Here is a 21,091-nt window from a genome sequence, read left to right as displayed (position 1 = left end):
ACCGGTTTGGCACAAAAATAAACCTAAAAAGGTGACTCAACCGTGGATAACGAGGGAAATTAGGGACAGCATAAAATCAAAAAAAAGGGCATATCAACTGGCAAAAAAAAGCACCAGACCGGAAGATTGGGGGCAGTACAAGATACAGCAAAAGAGGACAAAGGGATTAATCAGGAAGGGGAAAATAGAATACGAAAGTAAACTTGCAGCAAACATAAAGACAGACTGCAAAAGCTTTTATCGGTATATCAGGAGGAAAAGACTGGTAAAATCCCAAGTCGGTCCCTTGCAGTCCGATTCGGGAGAATATATAATGGAGAATAAGGAAATGGCAGACCAATTAAACTCATACTTTGGTTCTGTATTCACAAAGGAGGACACAAATAACCTCCCAGGAATATCGGCAAACATAGGGACTAATGAGAGGGAGGAGCTGACAGAAATTAGTATCTCTAGGGATATGGTGCTGGGTAAGTTGAGGGGACTGAAGGCCGACAAATCCCCGGGGCCTGATAAACTACATCCTAGGGTACTTAAGGAGGTGGCCCTGGAGATAGCAGATGCTCTAAGGATCATCTTCCGGAACTCCATTGACTCGGGAACAGTACCCGTGGATTGGAGGGTAGCTAATGTTACCCCAATATTTAAAAAGGGGGGTAGAGAGAAAGCAGGGAATTATAGACCAGTAAGCCTTACATCGGTTGTGGGCAGAATGCTAGAGTCCATTATTAAGGATAAAATAGCGGAGCACTTGACAAATGGGGAAAGGATCGGACAGAGTCAACATGGATTTACAAAGGGTAAATCGTGTTTGACTAATCTGCTGGAATTTTTTGAGGAAGTAACTGGTAAAATAGATGGGGGAGAGCCAGTGGATGTGGTGTACCTTGACTTCCAGAAAGCCTTCGATAAGGTTCCACACAAAAGATTATCATGCAAAATTAAGGCTCATGGGATTGGGGGCAAAGTATTAACGTGGATAGAGAACTGGCTGGCGGATAGAAAACAGAGAGTTGGAATAAACGGCTCGTTTTCGGAGTGGCAGGCAGTGACCAGCGGGGTGCCGCAAGGATCTGTCCTGGGACCCCAGCTGTTCACAATATATATAAATGATCTGGATCAGGGAATTGGATGCAATATTTCCAAATTCGCTGACGACACTAAACTAGGAGGAGGGGTGGGCTCTGATGAGGATGTCAGGAGGCTACAGTGCGATTTGGACAGGTTGGGGGAATGGGCGGATACGTGGCAGATGCACTATAATGTGGATAAATGCGAGGTTATCCACTTTGGGGGTAAAAACAGGAGGGTAGATTATTATCTAAATGGCAATAGATTGGGAGATGGGGAAGTGCAGAGGGACCTGGGTGTTCTTGTGCACCAGTCACTGAAGGAGAGCATGCAGGTGCAACAGGCGATTAAGAAGGCAAATGGTATGTTGGCCTTCATATCAAGGGGGTTCGAGTATAGGAATAGGGATACCTTACTACAGCTGTACAAGGTGCTGGTGAGACCGCATCTGGAGTATTGTGTACAGTTTTGGTCGCCCCATCTGCGGAAGGATGTTCTTGCCATGGAAAGAGTGCAACGGCGATTCACCAGGCTGATACCTGGAATGGCGGGAATGACCTACGAAGAGAGATTAAATAGTTTGGGCTTGTACTCACTGGAGTTTAGAAGATTGAGAGGGGATCTCATCGAAACATATAAAATTATGGCAGGCCTGGACAGGCTGAATTCAGAGAGAATGTTTCCAATGGCCGGGGAGCACAGAACCAGGGGCCACAGTCTAAAAATAGCGGGCAAATCATTTAAAACAGAGATGAGGAAGAATTTCTTCACTCAAAGAGTGGTGAGCCTGTGGAATTCCCTGCCACAGAGGGCTGCGAAGGCTAATTCAATAAATATTTTCAAGAGAGAATTGGATATATTTCTGAAGGCTAAGGGGATTAAGGGTTACGGAGAAAAGGCGGGGACGGGGTACTGAACTGGTAAGATCAGCTATGATCTCAGACGAAGATCAGCCATGATCTCATTGAATGGCGGAGCAGGCTCGAAGGGCCGAATGGCCTACTCCTGTTCCTATCTCTATGTTTCTATGAACGAGTTGTAGGAACTCTAAGCTGTACTCCCTGATCAGCCCTTGGGTACCTCCGCGGACTGTTTGTATTGTACTGTTGAATAATTTTGTGTTTTAACTAAACTGCTTGGCTATTTTACCATTTACAGACTAGTGTGCGGATTTAATTAATTTTATTTCGCCACAACACTCATCATGAGTGTATATCAGAACTTCAGGTTGCTCGAACCTTTACAATGGGTATAAAATTACAGGAAGTGTGCATCCAGGTACATTCTCCATGGGCAAGGCTGCCCACTGGAAGTGCAAAGTCAGAAGATGAGTAGAGGTTAGAAAATAAATCTTTACACAGAGGTGATTGGAATGTGGAAATCTCCGCCACAAACCACTGTTGATGGTCCATAAATTTTTTTTTTTAATGAATTTGATTGTAGCTTGAAAAAGAAGAATATTAAAGAGTAAGGGGAGTGAGCGTGAGAGTAGGAATGGACCAGGTGGCTCATGTGGAGAAAAACACCAGTGCAGACTTGATCCGCATGGTCTGTTTCTTTGGTGTTTCTATAATAATGCTCAAATTCAAAAGGATGTCAATTTGTATAAAAAGTGAAAATTATTGGTGGAATATAAAAATGAGGAAACTAAAAATTGTAGACATGATAAAGCTGCTTCATAAGAGATCAAGGGGGAAAAATTTGGTATCGCTCATTTTGGGGTGCTAATATTGGCCGGACGCAAAATTTAGCACCTGATGCAAATTATCGCCGGCAACCAGGAAATTCATCTCCAGCGCCCCTGGAGGTGATTGGAGCGCTAAATCACGTGCTACACACCTCTCTTGGGGCGCTAACATTGGGGAACAGGGCGCTACGTCAGAGCGCTACTCAAGCTCAGGCGATGTCAATGACTTGGTACTCAGACATACTGGCGCCTTCCAGTTCTTAAAGGGGAGGGTCCATCATGCTGCACAGCCACACCCTGCTCATTGCTGCATTTGACCTGGGCCTGCAAGGAGGTGTAAATCTGCAGCCAAGATTATCATGGCTACTCAGAGGCCCAGGGAGAGAGCTCACCGGTTCAGCGGCCAGGCATTGGTGGCTCTGGTTGGCGCTGTGGAACGCCGATGGGCAGTGCTGTTTCCAGACACTGGCAGGAGGCCATTGCCCCGGGAGTTTACAAGGATGTGGAGGGAGGTTGCCCAGTATGTTTCATCCAGGAGCCTTGTCCAAAGGACTCATGCCCAGTGCCGCAAGAAGTTCAACGACCTCACTCGGGTGATCAGGGTGAGTAGATGCATGAAATACCTCTACATCCCACCATCTCAACCTTACTCTCTGCACAGACTGTCATAAATCTCATCATCGAGAAACTACCTATGAAATAACACTGGACGGCCAGCTGGTGGCGCCGTCCAAGGAGTATAAATACTCGGGCGTTGGCCCCAGCTTGCCAGGGACATTTTGTAAAGACAAGGAAGCTAGTGGATACAACTAGACTTCCGTGTTCTGAAATAAGTTGATTAAAGCCTTGCTTTGTGCTCAAACTGTAATGTATATACCTTTAAGGGGGGAACTATCTTTTGCAGCTCAAGTATACTGCAGTACCGGCAGTGACCACACCTGTATATAGCCCTGATTAGTAATCTGTACAGATCAGTTCCAGTGTGAGCCACGTTGAGTAAACACCTGTTGTACCGTTCTCCTGCAGTCTGTGTCTTATTATACACGGACACAACATTGGCGACAAGGCAAGTTCAAACCTACCTGCAACTCTGCATCACCTCCCGGGGATTCGTTCCTGGAGATCAGTGGATTGGAGGTCAAGGCCAGAGACTCGGGCGTCGACCACGGGCAACCGCCCAGTCATCCAGCAGAGACTCGAGAATTGCGGGGGAGGCTGTCGAGAGCCAGACTTGGCTTTCCAGTCGAGGTGGTCCAGCGAAACGGGCTGGCAACAGGTAGTGCGCAGACCCTTCCCGGACAGCGGCGGGCTAGAGCCCGACCGAGCAGCACAGCAAAGGGCCGAGCAGCGTCGACGGGGGAGAGAGAGAGAGGGCAGAGCGCACAGGGCACAGCCGGTGTTCAGGGGCCGAGCAGCGTCGAAGAGAGGGAGAGAGAGACACGCAGAAACCCGCGAGGCGCCGCCATTGCCACGAGGACCGCCGAGAGCGGCATTGGCAGCAGCGCAGGAGAAGCGCGCGAAACCTACAGGGCGCCGCCATTGCCACGAGAACCGCCGGGAGCGGCGTTGGCAGCAGCGGGGGAGGAAGGAAAGCGCGGGAGATGCCATTTTAAGCCATTGGGAGACGCCATTTTAAACCACACCCAAAAATGCCGAAGAGTGGCAGTATCACCGCATTTGACAATGAAGTCGAAGGTTGGACTACATATGTTGAACAAATAGAGGTATACTGCAAGGCAAATGAGGTGTCAGATGACAAGAAAGCGTCGGTATTGTTAAATTTAATGGGTGCAAAGACGTATGGTTTATTACGAAATCTAGTAACCCCAACGAAGTCAATGGAAAAGAGTTTTGAAGACATAGTAACGATACTACAGGAACATTTAAACCCCACACTGCTGCTGATAGCAGAAAGATTCAAGTTTCACAAACGGAACCAGCATAAGGATGAAAGCAATGCTGATTATTTAACAGAACTGCGCAAACTATCGAAACACTGCCAGTTTGGAGCGGGACTGGCAGATACCTTAAGGGACAAGTTTGTGTGTGGGCTTCAAAGCGAAGGAACCCAGAAACGGCTTTTATCTGAAAAGGACCTTACGCTGGAAAAGGCTTTCAGCATTGCGGTATCATATGAAGCAGCAGCACGGGGCGCTGCAGAGATACAACAGAGACCGCAAGAATATGGCACAAACAAAATGTCATATGGAACAGAGAAGTGCTATCGCTGCGGCAGAACAACACACGACCAGAATGATTGCTGGTTCAAAGACAAAGTGTGCAGACAGTGTGGAAAAGTAGGACACATAGCACGAGTCTGCAGGTCGGGAAAGAAAACCAGCAATAAGAAACCTACCAAAGAAAAGTACAAGAAGGTACATAAGATGACGGAGAATAGTTCAGACGAACAAAAGAGTGATAACGACTCCGAAAGTAGGGAACTGAGTTGTCTGAAACTACATAATGTGATCACAATGGAGGATCACCGAACCATTTGGGTCACTCTCAAGATAGCAGGAGTCCAGGTAAAGATGGAATTGGACACAGGATCAGCCCTAACAGTCATAAACCAACGGGACTACGAGCGGCTATTCTCACACATACCCTTGAGAGACACAAAAATTATTTTGAAGACGTACACGGGGCAAAAAGTCTACCCCAAAGGAAAAATAAGGGTGACCGTTATATATAACGGTAAGGAAACACCAAAACTAGACCTGTATGTATTACAAGATGGAGGACCACCATTACTGGGACGTGAATGGATCCGGAAAATACAACTGGATTGGCATTCCATACAGGCACTGACTGTGGCTGACAAAAAGGATGACGACGTCACACCTGGGCGACTGTCAAAGATCCTAACTGACGCGAAAGAAGTGTTCCAGCAAGGACTCGGAACACTAAAAGGCATGACAGCGACGATTAAAATGGAAGAAAACGCAAGCCCAAAATTTTTTAAGGCCAGACCGGTACCTTATGCGATCCACCCAGCCATCGAAGCAGAGCTGGAGAGTCTGGAACGTTCAGGTGTACTGTCCAAGGTAGACTGGAGCGAGTGGGCTACACCCATCATCCCTGTGATGAAAAAGTTGTTGAGCAGCACGCCTGGGGAACCAAGGAAGGTTTGCATTTGTGGGGACTTTAAGGTAACAGTGAACCCGGACCTTCACACCGTACAATATCCACTTCCACGGATTGAAGATATTTTCGCCTCACTATCTGGAGGGAAACGCTTCACTAAGATTGATCTGGCCCAGGCGTATCTGCAATTGGAGGTAGAAGAAGCATCAAAAAAATACCTCACAATCAACACCCATAAAGGTCGCTACCAATACAACCGGCTGGTATTCGGGGTAGTATCAGCTCCGGCTATTTGGCAGAGGGCAATGGAACAAGTCCTGCAAGGGATCCCAGGGACCCAGTGTTATTTGGACGACATCCTGGTCACGGGCGAAAATGACAGTGATCACCTTGCCAACCTGGAGCAGGTGCTCACTAGATTGCAGGAATATGGGCTCCGAGCTAACCGCCCCAAATGCGAGTTTTTTAGAAAACAGATCTCGTATTGTGGCCACGTTATCGATAAAGAGGGGTTACATAAGTCCCCAGAGAAGATTGAGGCAGTAGTCAAGGCTCCAGCACCGGAAAATGTGTCACAACTGAGGTCGTTCCTCGGGCTGGTAAACTACTACCATAAGTTCTTGCCAAATTTGTCTACAATACTACACCCACTGAACACCCTACTGCAAACTGGGGTGCCATGGAAGTGGAGTGACAAATGTAGATGAGCTTTCCAGAAGAGCAAAACACTAATCACATCGAAAGAGGTATTGGCCCATTACAACCCAGCATTACCAATTCGGTTGGCATGTAATGCGTCACCCTACGGCATTGGAGCGGTGCTGTCGCACAATTTCTCAGACGGCTCAGAGAGGCCAATAGCCTTTGCGTCACGATCACTAACCTCAGCCGAGCGTAACTGCGCCCAGATTGACAGGGAGGCCCTCAGCCTAGTGTGGGGAGTGAAAAAGTTCAATCACTATCTGCATGGGCAGAAATTCACCTTGCTGACGGATCACCAGCCTCTTGTCTCCATTTTTAATCCGAAGAAGGGCGTTCCGGTGATGACTGCGCAACGACTACAAAGATGGTCACTTTTTCTAGGGGCGCACCACTATGAGATTGAATATAAGGGCACGAAACAGCATGGAAATGCTGATGGGCTATCACGCCTGCCACTGCCTGCTGCGGAGAAAGCACCAGCAGTGGATCCTGTCGAAATATTCCATTTGACTATAGTTGAATACCTACCGGTAACTAACGCTTGTATCGAAAAGGAAACCCGAAATGACCCGACACTGTCTCGGGTATATGATTTGACGGTGAAGGGATGGCCAGCACATGGTGACTCACTGTTGCCAGCATTCTCGACAAGGAGAGAACAGCTGTCAGTGTGCCGGGGGACCTTGATGTTTGGATCCCGAGTGGTAATTCCACCCAAGTTAAGGGATAGAGTGCTCAATGAGCTTCATGAGGGTCATCTGGGAGGGGTAAAAATGAAAAGCCTAGCCAGGGCTTATGTGTGGTGGCCGGGAATCGATAAACAAATCGAGGACCTGAACAAGAGTTGTTCAGGATGCCAGAAAGTCCAAAATGCACCACCACAGGCCCCTCTACACCCATGGGAGTGGCCCTTATCTCCATGGCAACGGGTGCATATTGATTTTGCTGGTCCATTCATGGACTCAATGTTTTTAATAGCCGTGGATGCGCACTCGAAATGGCCTGAGGTCATCAAAATGTCCTCCACCACCACGAAGAAAACTATTGCAGTCCTACGGACCATTTTTGCCAGGAATGGCTTGCCAGAACAGATTTGCTCCGACAACGGACCACAGTTTGTGTCCGAAGAGTTCCGGAGGTTCTTGAAAAAAAATGGGGTAAGGCATTACACATCCGCCCCGTATCATCCAGCCACAAATGGATTGGCTGAGAGGTTCGTACAAACCTTTAAGAAGGCAATAAAGGCTATGTACAATGACAACATTCCGCTGCAGCACAAGGTGGACAATTTCCTGTTCGCCTACCGGAATGCGACACATGCAGTCACTAACCAGGCCCCAGCCATGATGTTCTTTAACCGAAGGTTAAGATCTCGCCTGGATTTGCTCAGACCAAACGTATGAAGAGATGTTGAGAGTAAGCAATTCCAGCACATCCATGAGAAGCCAACAAGGAGCTTAAATGTAGGGCAACCAGTCTTGGCCCGCGACTACCGAACAGAAAAATGGCAGCCAGGAGCGATATGCACACGGCAGGGCCCACTAATGTACACAGTGGACATTGGGGAAAGCATCGTGAGACGCCATGCTGACCAGATCCTAGAGTCACAGGAACAAGTCAACCCCATGCCTCGCCCATACGTACCTGGTGATGAACCCGATGTACAGGTCGCATCTACCCCAGAAACAGTAGCATCGGAAGCTGATGAACCAACCGACGACAGGGTGCCAGAATCGCCTCCGCACCAAGAGCAAGACACTCGGGAAAGGCGCTATCCAGAAAGGATCAGGAAGCCTCCCCAAAGACTGAATATATAAATAGACTATTTTCAGCTAATGTTGCATGTTAAAAGTGTTAATTGTAATTAGGTTGATATTTAATTGTTAAATGAGTGTTATGGTACTGTTAATCTAAAAGGGGAGGGATTGTAATGTATGTACCTTTAAGGGGGGAACTATCTTTTGCAGCTCATGTATACTGCAGTACCGGCAGTGACCATACCTGTATATAGCCCTGAGTAGTAATCTGTACAGATCAGTTCCAGTGTGAGCCACGTTGAGTAAACACCTGTTGTACCGTTCTCCGCAGTCTGTGTCTTATAATACACGGACACAACACTGAGCAAGTGCGTAGTGAGTTTTAACACGTCATAGACGGTATAAAGTCCCAAATCCCCAACACTCACCCAACAACTATGCTCATCTACTAAAAGTCACATCCACATACCACACCTTGCAGACATTAACGGCTATTCAACAATGGTAGGCACATGGCTGCACACTCACTCACACGCTGTCCTTTTTCTTGCAGGCCAAGCTTTCACATAACCGGAGGGAGCAACAACGCATGGGAGGACGTCAGGCGGAGTTGCACCCCCTCACACAGCTGGAGGAGCGAGTTCACAGAATCACTGCCAGTCATGTCATGGGCGCTGTGGAGAGGTCGACCCCCTTGGGGACAGCAACGGTATGTTCATCATCTTTATCTCCTTTCTCATACCACTTCCCCCTCACAACACCAGCCTTTCCCACTTTCCATCTAACTAAACTATCTCCATTCCTTGCCGCCTTCCTGCCCCCCTGCCCTCATGTTAAAGCCACTCTTGTACCTTCCTGCTTTCAGACAGTGAGCCACCATCTGACCAGCCTGTCCCTCACCCTCCCAGTGGCAGCTACGTGGGAGAGGAGGAACACGAAGCCGGCGCCTCACCGCCTGAGTCTCCTGAGGGCGAGACATCTGATACTGGGGCCACGTGTACACTGGAGGGGAGCAGGGGATTTGGATCTAATGTGGGTGAAGTTCCAGGACCCAGCGGGCTGCAGCAACGCCATAGGGGAAGGAAAGCTCGGGGGCCATCTCCCCAGAGAGTGAGTGTGCGCACGAGTTCTGCTGCACAGGACTCGGATGAGGACCTTGATGTCATGGCGATGAATACACAGGCGATGAGCATGCATACTGAGTTCATGGGTGCAATGGCAAGGGTGCCCGACAGCATGGATGCACTGGCTAGGAGCGTGGAGGAGTCCGCCGCCAACACAGCTGTCATCTGTGCGCAAACCCTTGAACCCATCCTTGCCTCGTTGCAGAGGATGGTTGAATTACAGGGAGACTGTGGGGATCCAGAGCCCATGCGGCGTGTAATGGGTGAGGTGGCAGGATCTATTGCAGCACAGGCCGAGGCAACGCAACGACTTAGTGCTGGAATTGAGTCATTGGCTGGTGCCATCCAATCTCATGCAGTCTCAGATTGATGTCACGCAAGCGCTGACTGCTGCCATCCTCGCTGGGTTGCCCACAGTCCACCAAGGATTTCATGGTGCCGCAGCAGGCCAGCAATCTGTGCTCGAGCAGATTGCTCCGGATGCTGAGGATCTGCCTTAAGGTGATGAACTACTTTCTGATGGCTCCTGTATATTGTAGTACCGGTGGTGACCACACCGGTATATAAACCCTGTGGAGCAAATTGTATTTCAGTTCAGCCCTGACCCTCAGTTACTAAAGACCTGTTTAAGTATTCTGTTGTCTGTGTCCAGTTATTCAGCATAACTACATTTGGGAAACACAGACTCAACAGTGGCGACGAGTCTGATCGTACCTAGCGGCAGTTTTGCATCCAAGGAAGCTTCGTCCTCAGAACGGGCGTCGAAAAGGGGCATCCGCCCTCATCATCCTGCTGAGCACCGCATCGCACGGGAGGCATCGGGAACCCGGGTTGGATTTGCTGGCCACGAAGTCCAGCATCAGCAACAGGCAATGATCATCCCTTCTACGAAAGCGGCGGGTAAGCCCGATCGGGCGGCACGGAGGGGAAGTCGGCCGAGTTGTCAGTGAGAGAAGGGGAGGGAAACCGAAGAAAAGGGCGGAGAACACGACCGCAGCCGGTGTAAGGGGCCGGACTGCAATCGGGGCAGAGACGCGCAGCAGCCAGAAAAGCGTTAATGTCCACGAGGACCGCGGGAGCGGCGGGGAACAAGAGCAGCAGCGTCGGGGGAAATAAAGGACCGCTGGGAGGCGAGAACGGCAACAGCGCGGTAATCGCCATTTTAGTCGGCGGGGGAAGAAGACAAGCGCAGGAAAAGCCGCCAAGCGCGGGAAGCCGCCATTTTGAAAAATAAATAAAATAAAGGAAACTCAACAAGGATGCCAAAAACGGGTAACATCACTGCTTTTGATAGCGATGTAGAAGATTGGGCCACTTATGTGGAACGCGTTGAAGTTTACTGTACAGCGAATGAGGTACCGGTGGATAAGAAAGCACTAACCCTATTAAACTCGATGGGTGCGAAGATGTATGGGTTATTAAGGCACCTTGTAACACCAGATAAACCGGTAGGAAAGAGTTTCGCGGATATTGTTACTATCCTGCAAGAGCATTTAAACCCCACGCCGCTGCTGATAGCGGAACGATTAAATTTTACAAAAGAATTCAGCTTAAAGAGGAAAGCAACGCTGAATTCTTAATCGAACTGCGCAAGTTATCAAAGTACTGTCAGTTCGGTACAGGACTAGCAGACACTCTGAGAGATAAGTTCGTGTGTGGGCTACTAAAGGAAGGAACCCAGAAGTGACTGCTAGAGGAAAAGGATCTTACGGTGCACAAAGCTTTCAGCATTGCAGCATCGCACGAGGCAGCAGCACGAGGCACTGCAGAAAGGCAGCAAAGGCCATCGGAATTCAGCACCAATGAAATGGCATTGGGCGCAGTAAAGTGCTATCGTTGCGGAAGGACAACGCATGATCAGAACCAGTGCTGGTTCAAAGATAAAGAATGCAGGAAATGTGGCAGACTTGGTCACATAGCGAAAGTATGCCGGTCAGGAAAGAAGACCAGCAACAAAAAGTCGCCGCAGGAGAAGTACAAAAAAGTACACAAGGTGACAGAGAACAGTTCGGATGAACGGAAGACGGATTCAGACTCCAGCACTAAGGAACTGGGTTGTCTAAAAATACATAATGTGGGTAACACAGCAGACCACAAACTATCTGGGTCATGCTTCGGATAGCAGGAGTCCAAGTGAAGATGGAATTGGACACTGGATCGGCATTGACGGTCATGAATAAGCAAGATTACAAAAGGTTATTCTCACACATTCCCCTGAGGGATACGGAGATTGTATTGAAAACATACACGGGGCAAAGAGTATACCCCATCGGAAAGATAAAGGTAAAGGTGGTCTACAATGGTAAAGAAAGTCAGGGAATGGACTTGTATGTGTTACCTGAGGGAGGTCCACCACTACTGGGACGGGAATGGATCCGGAGAATAAATATGGACTGGCATTCCTTACAAGCACTAACTGTAGATTCCTGTAAAGAGGACGACGTCAAACCTAAACGACTGTCCAAAATATTGGACGATGCTAAGGAGGTGTTCCAACAGGGACTGGGAACACTGAAAGGAATTACAGCAAACATCAAGGTTGAAGAACATGCAAACCCAAAATTTTTCAAAGCCAGACCGGTACCTTATGCGATACGACCTGCTGTGGAAGCAGAGCTGGAAGGGCTAGAACATTCAGGAGTACTGTCAAAGGTGGACTGGAGTGAATGGGCCACACCCATTGTTCCCGTCATGAAGCGTTCGTTGAGCAACAAGCCGGGGGAACCTGGGAAGGTTCACATCTGTGGCGATTTCAAGATCACTGTTAATCCGGTTCTTCACACGGTGCAATATCCGCTTCCGCGGATTGAGGATATCTTCGCTTCGCTGTCTGGTGGGAAACACTTCACCAAGATAGACCTGGCGCAGGCGTACTTACAGATGGAAGTTGATGAAGCGTCACGCCAGTATCTCACGATCAACACACATAAGGGCTTATATCGGTATAATAGACTGGTTTTTGGAGTGGCATCGGCTCCAGCGATTTGGCAAAGGGCCATGGAGCAGGTATTACAGGGAATTCCAGGCACACAATGCTACCTGGATGACATTCTGATTACAGGAGATGATGATAAGGAACACCTCGCGAATTTGGAGCAGGTGCTCACCAGATTGAAAGAATATGGACTCAGAGTTAATCGCCAGAAATGTGAGTTCTTTCAGAAGCGAATCTCGTACTGCGGTCACGTCATTGACCAGGAGGGGCTTCATAAGTCACCTGACAAGATCGAAGCTGTTGTGAAAGCTCCCGCTCCGGAAAATGTATCCCAGTTGAGGTCGTTCCTTGGGTTGATTAACTATTACCACAAGTTTCTTCCAAATTTATCCACGGTGTTACACCCGCTGAACACTCTTTTGCAAATGGGAGTACCATGGAAGTGGAGCGAGGACTGTAAGCGGGCTTTTCAAAAAAGCAAGGCACTTATCACCTCTAAGGAAGTGTTGGCTCACTTTAACCCAACGCTGCCTATTCGTTTAGCTTGTGATGCTTCTCCATATGGTATCGGGGCAGTGCTCTCGCATAAGTTGCCAAATGGCTTGGAAAGGCCAGTCGCGTTCGCATCCAGATCATTGACCTCCGCTGAGCGCAACTATGCTCAGATAGATAGGGAGGCTCTCAGCCTCGTGTGGGGAGTTAAGAAATTTAACCATTACCTGCAAGGCCAGAGGCTTACGCTGCTGACAGATCACCAGCCGTTGGTTTCCATTTTTAACCCTAAGAAGGGTGTTCCGGTTATGACGGCGCAGAGGCTTCAGAGATGGTCCCTTTTCCTAGGGGCACATCAATATGATATCGAATTCAAAGGTACAAAGCAACATGGTAATGCTGATGGGCTGTCGCGCCTGCCACTACCTACAGCGGAAGAGGCACCGGCAGTTGACCCTGTCGAGATATTTCACTCGACCATCATCGAATGCTTACCAGTCACCAATGCGAGTATTGAGAGAGAGACCAGAAACGACCCGACACTGTCTCGGGTCTACGATTTGACAGTGAAGGGATGGCCAGCACATGGCGAACCACTGTTACCTGCATTCTCAGCCAGACGAGAACAGCTGTCTGTCTGTCAAGGAACATTGATGTATGGAACAAGGGTGATTATTCCTCCTAAATTAAGGGAGAGAGTTCTGAAGGAACTGCATGAAGGTCATCTGGGGGGAGTCAAGATGAAAGGCCTTGCTAGGGCTTATGTGTGGTGGCCAGGTATCGACAAACAAATAGAGGATCTGACTAAAAGCTGCTCAGGGTGCCAAAAAGTTCAAAATGCACCTCCAATTGCACCGCTGCATCCGTGGGAATGGCCTTCAACCCCATGGCAACGTGTGCATATCGACTTTGCAGGTCCATTCATGGATTCCATGTTTTTGATAGCGGTAGACGCACATTCTAAATGGCCAGAAGTGATTAAGATGTCGACCACTACCTCTAAGAACCATATTTGCAAGGAATGGCTTGCCGGAACAAATATGTTCAGACAACGGACCACAGTTCGTGTCAGAAGAATTCCAGAAATTCATGAAGAAGAATGGGGTGAAACACTATACATCTGCCCCATATCATCCGGCTACCAATGGGTTGGCCGAGAGATTTGTACAAACGTTCAAAAAGGCGATAAAGGCCATGAGCGAAGACCATATTCCACTACAACACAAGGTGGACAATTTCCTGATGGCATATCGAAACGCCACGCATGCAGTGACAAATCAAAGCCCTGCCATAATGTTCTATAACAGGAGGTTGCGGTCCCGGTTGGATTTGTTAAAACCCAATGTGCGTAGGGAAGTCAAAAACAAACAATTCCAGCACGTAAATAACAAGGCCACTCGGAGTTTCGAAATAGGACAACCAGTGTTGGCCAGGGACTATAGGAATGATAAATGGCAATCCGGAACAATTCGTGCCCGACAAGGACCCTTGATGTACACGGTAGACGTTGGTGAGAACGTAATACGACGTCATGCTGACCAACTTGTGGAATCGAGAACAAGGGTCGACCCCATGTCTACGGCAGAGACACCAGTTGAAGAAGTTATTGAGCCTGTAGCATCTACCTCAGACTCGAACGTACATGATGATGTTCAATCCATAAGAGATCAAATGGATGAGTCACCCCAGCAACGAGAACCAGAGACCCCTGAAAGGCGTTATCTGGCCCGGATCAGGCCTCCTCAGAGACTGAATCTTTGAACAGTTTTGTATAAAAGTTGTATATATGTTATCCATGTTATGTTTAAATTGGGGTGTACACTGTTAAGCTAAAAGGGGAGGAATTGTAGTGTATGTAACCTGTACCACCTTAAGAGACTACTTTAAGGTGATGAACTACTTTCTGATGGCTCCTGTATATTGTAGTACCGGTGGTGACCACACCGGTATATAAACCCTGTGGAGCAAATTGTATTTCAGTTCAGCCCTGACCCTCAGTTACTAAAGACCTGTTTAAGTATTCTGTTGTCTGTGTCCAGTTATTCAGCATAACTACATTTGGGAAACACAGACTCAACATCCACCAGCCTTGCTGCAGCCACTGGGGCCCCATTATGGAGGAGCAGTTGGGTTGGAAGGGGAGGGAGATCATTCACGAAGGACGAATAACTAAAAATGCTCTAACAAATGGGGGGAATGTTTGTACCAAAGTTGGATGTGTATGTTAATATATTATTCACTCTGTTAAGACTTATCTCAATGTGGTAAGAACCTGTTTTGTTTGTTAATGAATTGTTGTGTTCATTTGTTATTGGTTGTGCTTAATAAGACACATTGTTCAGAAAAATTTTTTTTTTTATTGAAACGTTACAACTTTGCTCATTTTACTCATTAGAGCTTTGCCCGGTAATAGGGGCTGCGGGATGGCTTTAATGATGTGCTTGTTCATCCCAAAAGCCATCTTCTCTGTCATTCATCAGAAGTGGTGTCTTATCAGGCGTTCACAAACAGCCCATGTAGGAACAACATTGAGCGCCTCCCTCCCACATTGTTGCTACTCATCCTGCTCCTCCTCTCCCTCTTCCTCCTCCTGAGGTGGTCCACCAATCCCTGGTGGCAATGGCTGGGTCCTCAAAATTGCAAGGTTGTGAAGCATGCAGCACACAACAATGAAAACTGATACTTGATCGGGGGGAGTACAGCAGGGCTCCTCCAGTGGTCAAGACACCAGAACCGTTGCTTCAGCACGCCGATAGTCTGCTCAATCAGGTTCCTAGTGGTGCTTTGGCTCTCATTGTATGCAAACTCAGCAGGAGTGTTGGGGTTATGGAGCGGTGTCATCAGCCAGGTGCAGTGTGGATAACCCTTGACCCCAAGGAGCCAGCCACGAGCTTGATGTGGTGGTTGGAACAGGTCTGGCACACCAGTCTGGCGCAGGATGAATGCAATGCCGTTGTCTTGAATTCCCTACTGCATTTCCTCTGGTTCTCAACCTCAAATTATCCTTATTCTTAAAATTAGCTCTTTAATTAAGAAAGTTATCATACTATGAAGCATAGAAAGAGGGTACTATTCCTATTAATTTATCACAATGACCACGGGTATTTTAATATGAATTTTTTTTATTGCAATTAACATGAGAAAAGGTCATTCTGCACATACAGCTCATCACATGACCCAGATGGGATCATTTTCATCATTGGAAGTTCAGCTGCCTGCTGAAATCTATTTTCTTTTTGAATGTTTCAGCTGAGCTAAGCTGATTAGCCATGAAGTAACAAGCCTGCACATCAAAGGATAGTCATAACTTACATAGACAAAATTGGTGCAGCTACAATTTCCAATCCTGCTTGACAGAGCATGGATTAACAGAATGGAATGTGTAAAGAAGTTAGTCCTTAATTTTTTGTTTCTAATTTGCACTTTCCTTAGTTAACAATACTCTCTCGTTGGTTCTGATATAGCATTGTAACACTCGCCCCTTCTTTCCAGCCAGATCACAGAGACTCAGTCACTGCTTTTTATTATTTGTTCTCAGAACATGGGTGACACCAGCAAGACTGCATTTATTGCCCATGCCAAGTTGCCCTGGGAAGATAGTGGGGGGCCAATATAGAGGGCAATAAGAACCAACCACATACTGTGGGACTGAAGTCACATGTTGGCCAGACTGTATAGGGTTGGCAGATTCCCTTCCCTAAAAGGACATTAGTAACCAGTTGGGTTTTTATGGCCAAATGGTAGCTTTCATAATCATTTTTCTGGTTCCAGAAACCAGATTAGAGTTCAATTTCACAACTAGTCATGGTGGGATTATAACTCATAACCCTTGGGTTATTAGGCTAGTAACCATGACCATTAGGCTACCATACTCATACCATTTACTGCCCTCCTCTCGGCCACCTAATTAGTCATCCTTCAAAAATGTTGCATGGAATATAATATACAGGACAGGCACATACTTAAATACAGCCAAGATAAAGCAAATAAAAATTCTTCAAAATGGATCAACAGAATAATTAAAAGGGGAGGTTAAGAAAAAATGTTACGTCTTGAAGGCCAATGCTTCTTATTCCTCCCCCACCCCCCCCTTGCTGCCACCCACCCACTGCATATCTCAGTTTAAATTGGTTTAAAAATATCACACTCAAAATAGAGGTTACACATTCATGTAAAAACAACATATTGCTTTAGGAAATTAGAGGCAAGCTATTTTGAATGGGCCGTGCAACTTCTTAAAGGGGTCGCACACCCAAAAAAGTTAAAGGGAATATTGCTGGTAGGATGTGGTCACCCTCCGGAATTGTTAGTGCCCTCTCCAGTGGGTCCAATGAGTGGTACGCCTACAACAGGTGGCACTAACAAAGCAAATTGGATGCTCAATGATGTAAGTTCAAATCCCCAGAGTTTATACTGAAGCTGTACAAACCTCTGGTCAGGCTGCAATTGGAGTACTGCATACAGTTCTGTTTGCTGCAATACAAGGGGGCTATCTAGAGGAGATGCAGAAAAGAGCAACAAGGCTGATCCCTGCTATCGGGTAGAAGACCATTGAGGTTCTCTGCAGCCAGGAGCATGCATCCCAAAGGCTAAGTTGCCTACCCGGTGCCAGGGTAAAGGACATCTCCTCCGGGCTGGAGAAGAACTTGGAGTGGGAGGGGGAGGATCCAGTTGTCATGGTCCACATAGGTACCAACGACATAGGTAGGACTGAGAAAAAGGTTCTGCTGAGAGAGTCGAAGCAGCTAGGGACTAAATTAAAAAGCAGAACCACAAAGCCATGAGCAAATTGGCATAGGGTCAATAGGATCAGGGAGAAGAATGCGTGGCTCATAGATTGGTGTGGGAGAAGTGGGTTTCGTTTCATCGGGCACTGGCACCAGTACTGGGGAGAGAGCTGTTCCGCTGGGACGGACTATACCTGAACTATGCTGAGACCAGAGATCTAGCGAATCGAATAACTAGGGAGGTAGATAGGGCTTTAAACTAAATAACGATGGAGAGAAATCTAGAATGCTAAAGAGAAAAGACAAGGAAGCAGTGCAGGAAAGTGATTGGGGTAAGGATAGCCAGATTGTGTCAGGAAGGGACAGAGCGTACAAACAAGAGTGCACTAACAAATAGGGTCCGGGTAAGAAAAAATGGTAAGACAAATAGGGCCATAGTACAAAAAATGTTAAGATGTCTAAAAATGTTAAGACAAATCTAAAGGCACTGTATCTGAATGCATGAAGCATTCGTAATAAGGTAGAAGAATTAATAGCACAAATAGATGTGAACAGATACGACATAATTGCGATTACGGAGACATGGCTGCAGGGTGACCAAGGCTGGGAGCTGAATATCCAAGGATATTCAATATTTAGGAAGGACAGGCAAAAAGGAAAAGGAGGTGGGGTGGCATTATTAGTAAAGGATGAAATCAGAGCAATAGTGAGAAAGGATATATTGGCTCAGAAAATCAAGATGTAGAATCAGCCTGGGTGGAGCTAAGAAGCACCAAGGGGCAGAAAACATTGGTGGGAGTTGTCTATAGGCCTCCAAACAATAGTGGTAATGTAGGGGATGGCATCAAACAGTAAATTAGAGATGCATGTAACAAGGGTATAAAGTAATCATGGGTGATTTTAAACTACATATAGACTGGCGAAACCAAATTAACAATAATACTGTGGAGGATGAATTCCTGGAGTGTGTATGAGATTTTTATCAGACCAGTACGTTGAGGAGCCAACTAGGGAACAGACTATCCTAGATTGGGTATTGTGTAATGAGAAGGGGTTAATTAATAATCTTGTTGTGCGGGGTCCTTTAGGGAAGAGTGATCATAACACGATAGAATTCTTCATTCAGGTGGAAAGTGAAGTAGTCCAATCTGAAACTAGGGTCCTAAATCTAAACAAAGGAAACTACGAAGGAAACTATGAGGAGTGAGTTGGCTATGGTAGATTGGGGAGCTTCATTAAAAGGCATGATGGTGGGTAGGCAATGGCTAACATTTAAGGAATGAATGCATGAATTGCAACAGTTATACATTCCTTTCTGGTGCAAAAACACAAAAGGAAAAGTGGCCCAACCATGGCTAACAAAAGAAATTAAGGACAGTATTTGATCCAAAGAGGAGTCATATAAAGTTGCCAGAAAAAGTAGCAAACCTGAGGATTGGGAGCAGTTTAGAATTCAGCAAAAAAGGACCAAGAAATTGATTAAGAGGGGAAAAAGAGAGTAGGAGAGTAAACTTGCAAATAACATAAAAGTGGACTGCAAAAGCTTCTACAAGTATGTAAAAAGAAAAAGATTAGTGAAGACAAATGCAAGTCCCTTACAGTCAGAAGTGAGAGAATTTATAATGGGGAACAAGGAAATGGCAGAGCAATTACACAAATACTTTGGTTCTGTCTTCATGGAAGAGGACACAAATCACTTCCCAGAAATGCTAGGGAACCAAGGATCTACTGAGGAGGAATTAAAGGAAATTAGTATTAGTAAAAAAAGTGCTGGAGAAATTAATGGGACTGAAAGCCGATAAATCCCCAGGGCCTGATAATCTGCATCCCACTAAAAGAGGTAGCCATGGAAATAGTGGATGCATTGGTTGTCATCTTCCAAAATGCTATAGATTATGGAACTGTTCCTGCAGATTGGAGGGTGGCAAATGTAACCCCACTATTTAAAAAAGGGAGGGAGAAAACAGGAAACTACAGACCAGTTAGCCTAACTTCAGTAGTAAGGAAAATGCTAGAGTCTATTATAAAGGATGTAATAATAGGACACTTAGAAAATATCAACGGGATTAGACAAAGTCAACATGGATTTATGAAAGGGAAATCGTGTTTGACAAACCTACTGGATTTTTTTTGAGGATGTAACTGGTAGAATAGATAAGGGCGAACCAGTGGATGTGGTGTATTTGGATTTTCAGAAGGCCTTTGATAAAGTCCCACATAAAAGGTTAGTGTGCAAAATTAAAGCACATGGGATTGGGGGTAATATACTGGCAGGGATTGAAAATTGGTTAACTGACAGAAAACAGAGAGTAGGACTAAATGGGTCTTTTTCAGGGTGACAGGCGGTGACTAGTGGGGTACCGCAGGGATCAGTGCTTGGGCCCCAACTATTCACACTATATATGAGGGAACAAAGTTTGCTGACGACACGAAACTAGGTGGGATTGTGAGTTGTGAGGAGGATGCAAAGGGGCTTCAAGGTGATTTAGACAAGTTGAGTGAGTGGGCAAATACATGGCAGATGCAGTATAACGTGGATAAATGTGAAGTTATCCACTTCGGTAGGAAAAACAGAAAGGCAGAGTATTATTTAAATGGTGATAGATTGGGAAATTTTGATGTACAAAGGGACCTGTGTGTCCTTGTACACTAGTCACTGAAAGCCATCATGCAGGTGCAGCAAGTAGTTAGGAAGGAAAATGGTATGTTGCCCTTCATTGCAAGAGGATTTGAGTACAGGAGCAAGGATGTCTTACTACAGTTGTATAGGGCCTTGGTGAGACACCTGGAGTACTGTGTGCAGTTTTGGTCTCCTTACCTACGAAAGGATATACTTGCCATAGAGGGAATGCAGCGAAGGTTCACCAGACTGATTCCTGGGATGGCAGGACTGTCGTATGAGGAGAAATTGGGTCAACTAGGCCTGTATTCACTAGAGTTTAGAAGAATGAGAGGGGATCTCATTGAAACATATAAAGTTCTGACAGGGCTAGAAAGACTGGATGCAGGGAGGATGTTTCCCCTGGCTTGCGGGGGGGGGGGGGGGGGTTCCAGAACAAAGGGTCACAGTCTCAGGATACAGGGTAGGACATTTAGGACTGAGATGAGGAGAAATTGCTTCACTCAGAGGGTGGTGAACCTGTGCAATTCTCCAGCACAGAAGGCAGTGGAGGCCAAGTCACTGAATATATTTAAGAAGGAGATAGATTTTTAGACACAAAAGGCGTCAAGGGGTATGGGGAGAGAGCGGGAATATGGTATTGAGATAGAGGATCAGCCATGATCATATTTAATGGCGGAGCAGGCTCGAAGGGCCAAATGGCCTACTCCTGCTCCTATTTTTCTATATAAGCAAGGGCACTTCAACCTTGAAAAAGACATTTCAGAGGGGATCTTAGAGAAGGATACGTCTTTAGTGGGAAGTATACCTGAAACAGTACTTTTAGGTATGTCAGGGCAGAAGGAGAAGAGGGAAAAAGTTCAGACATGTAAAGTGCAAAATTAGGGCAGAT

The sequence above is a fragment of the Somniosus microcephalus genome, chromosome 9 (assembly GCF_052327205.1).
Source record: "Somniosus microcephalus isolate GS21.2 chromosome 9, FLI_Smic_1.0, whole genome shotgun sequence".
Classification (NCBI taxonomy): domain Eukaryota; kingdom Metazoa; phylum Chordata; class Chondrichthyes; order Squaliformes; family Somniosidae; genus Somniosus; species Somniosus microcephalus.
Note: the sequence above shows the minus strand (reverse complement) of the source record.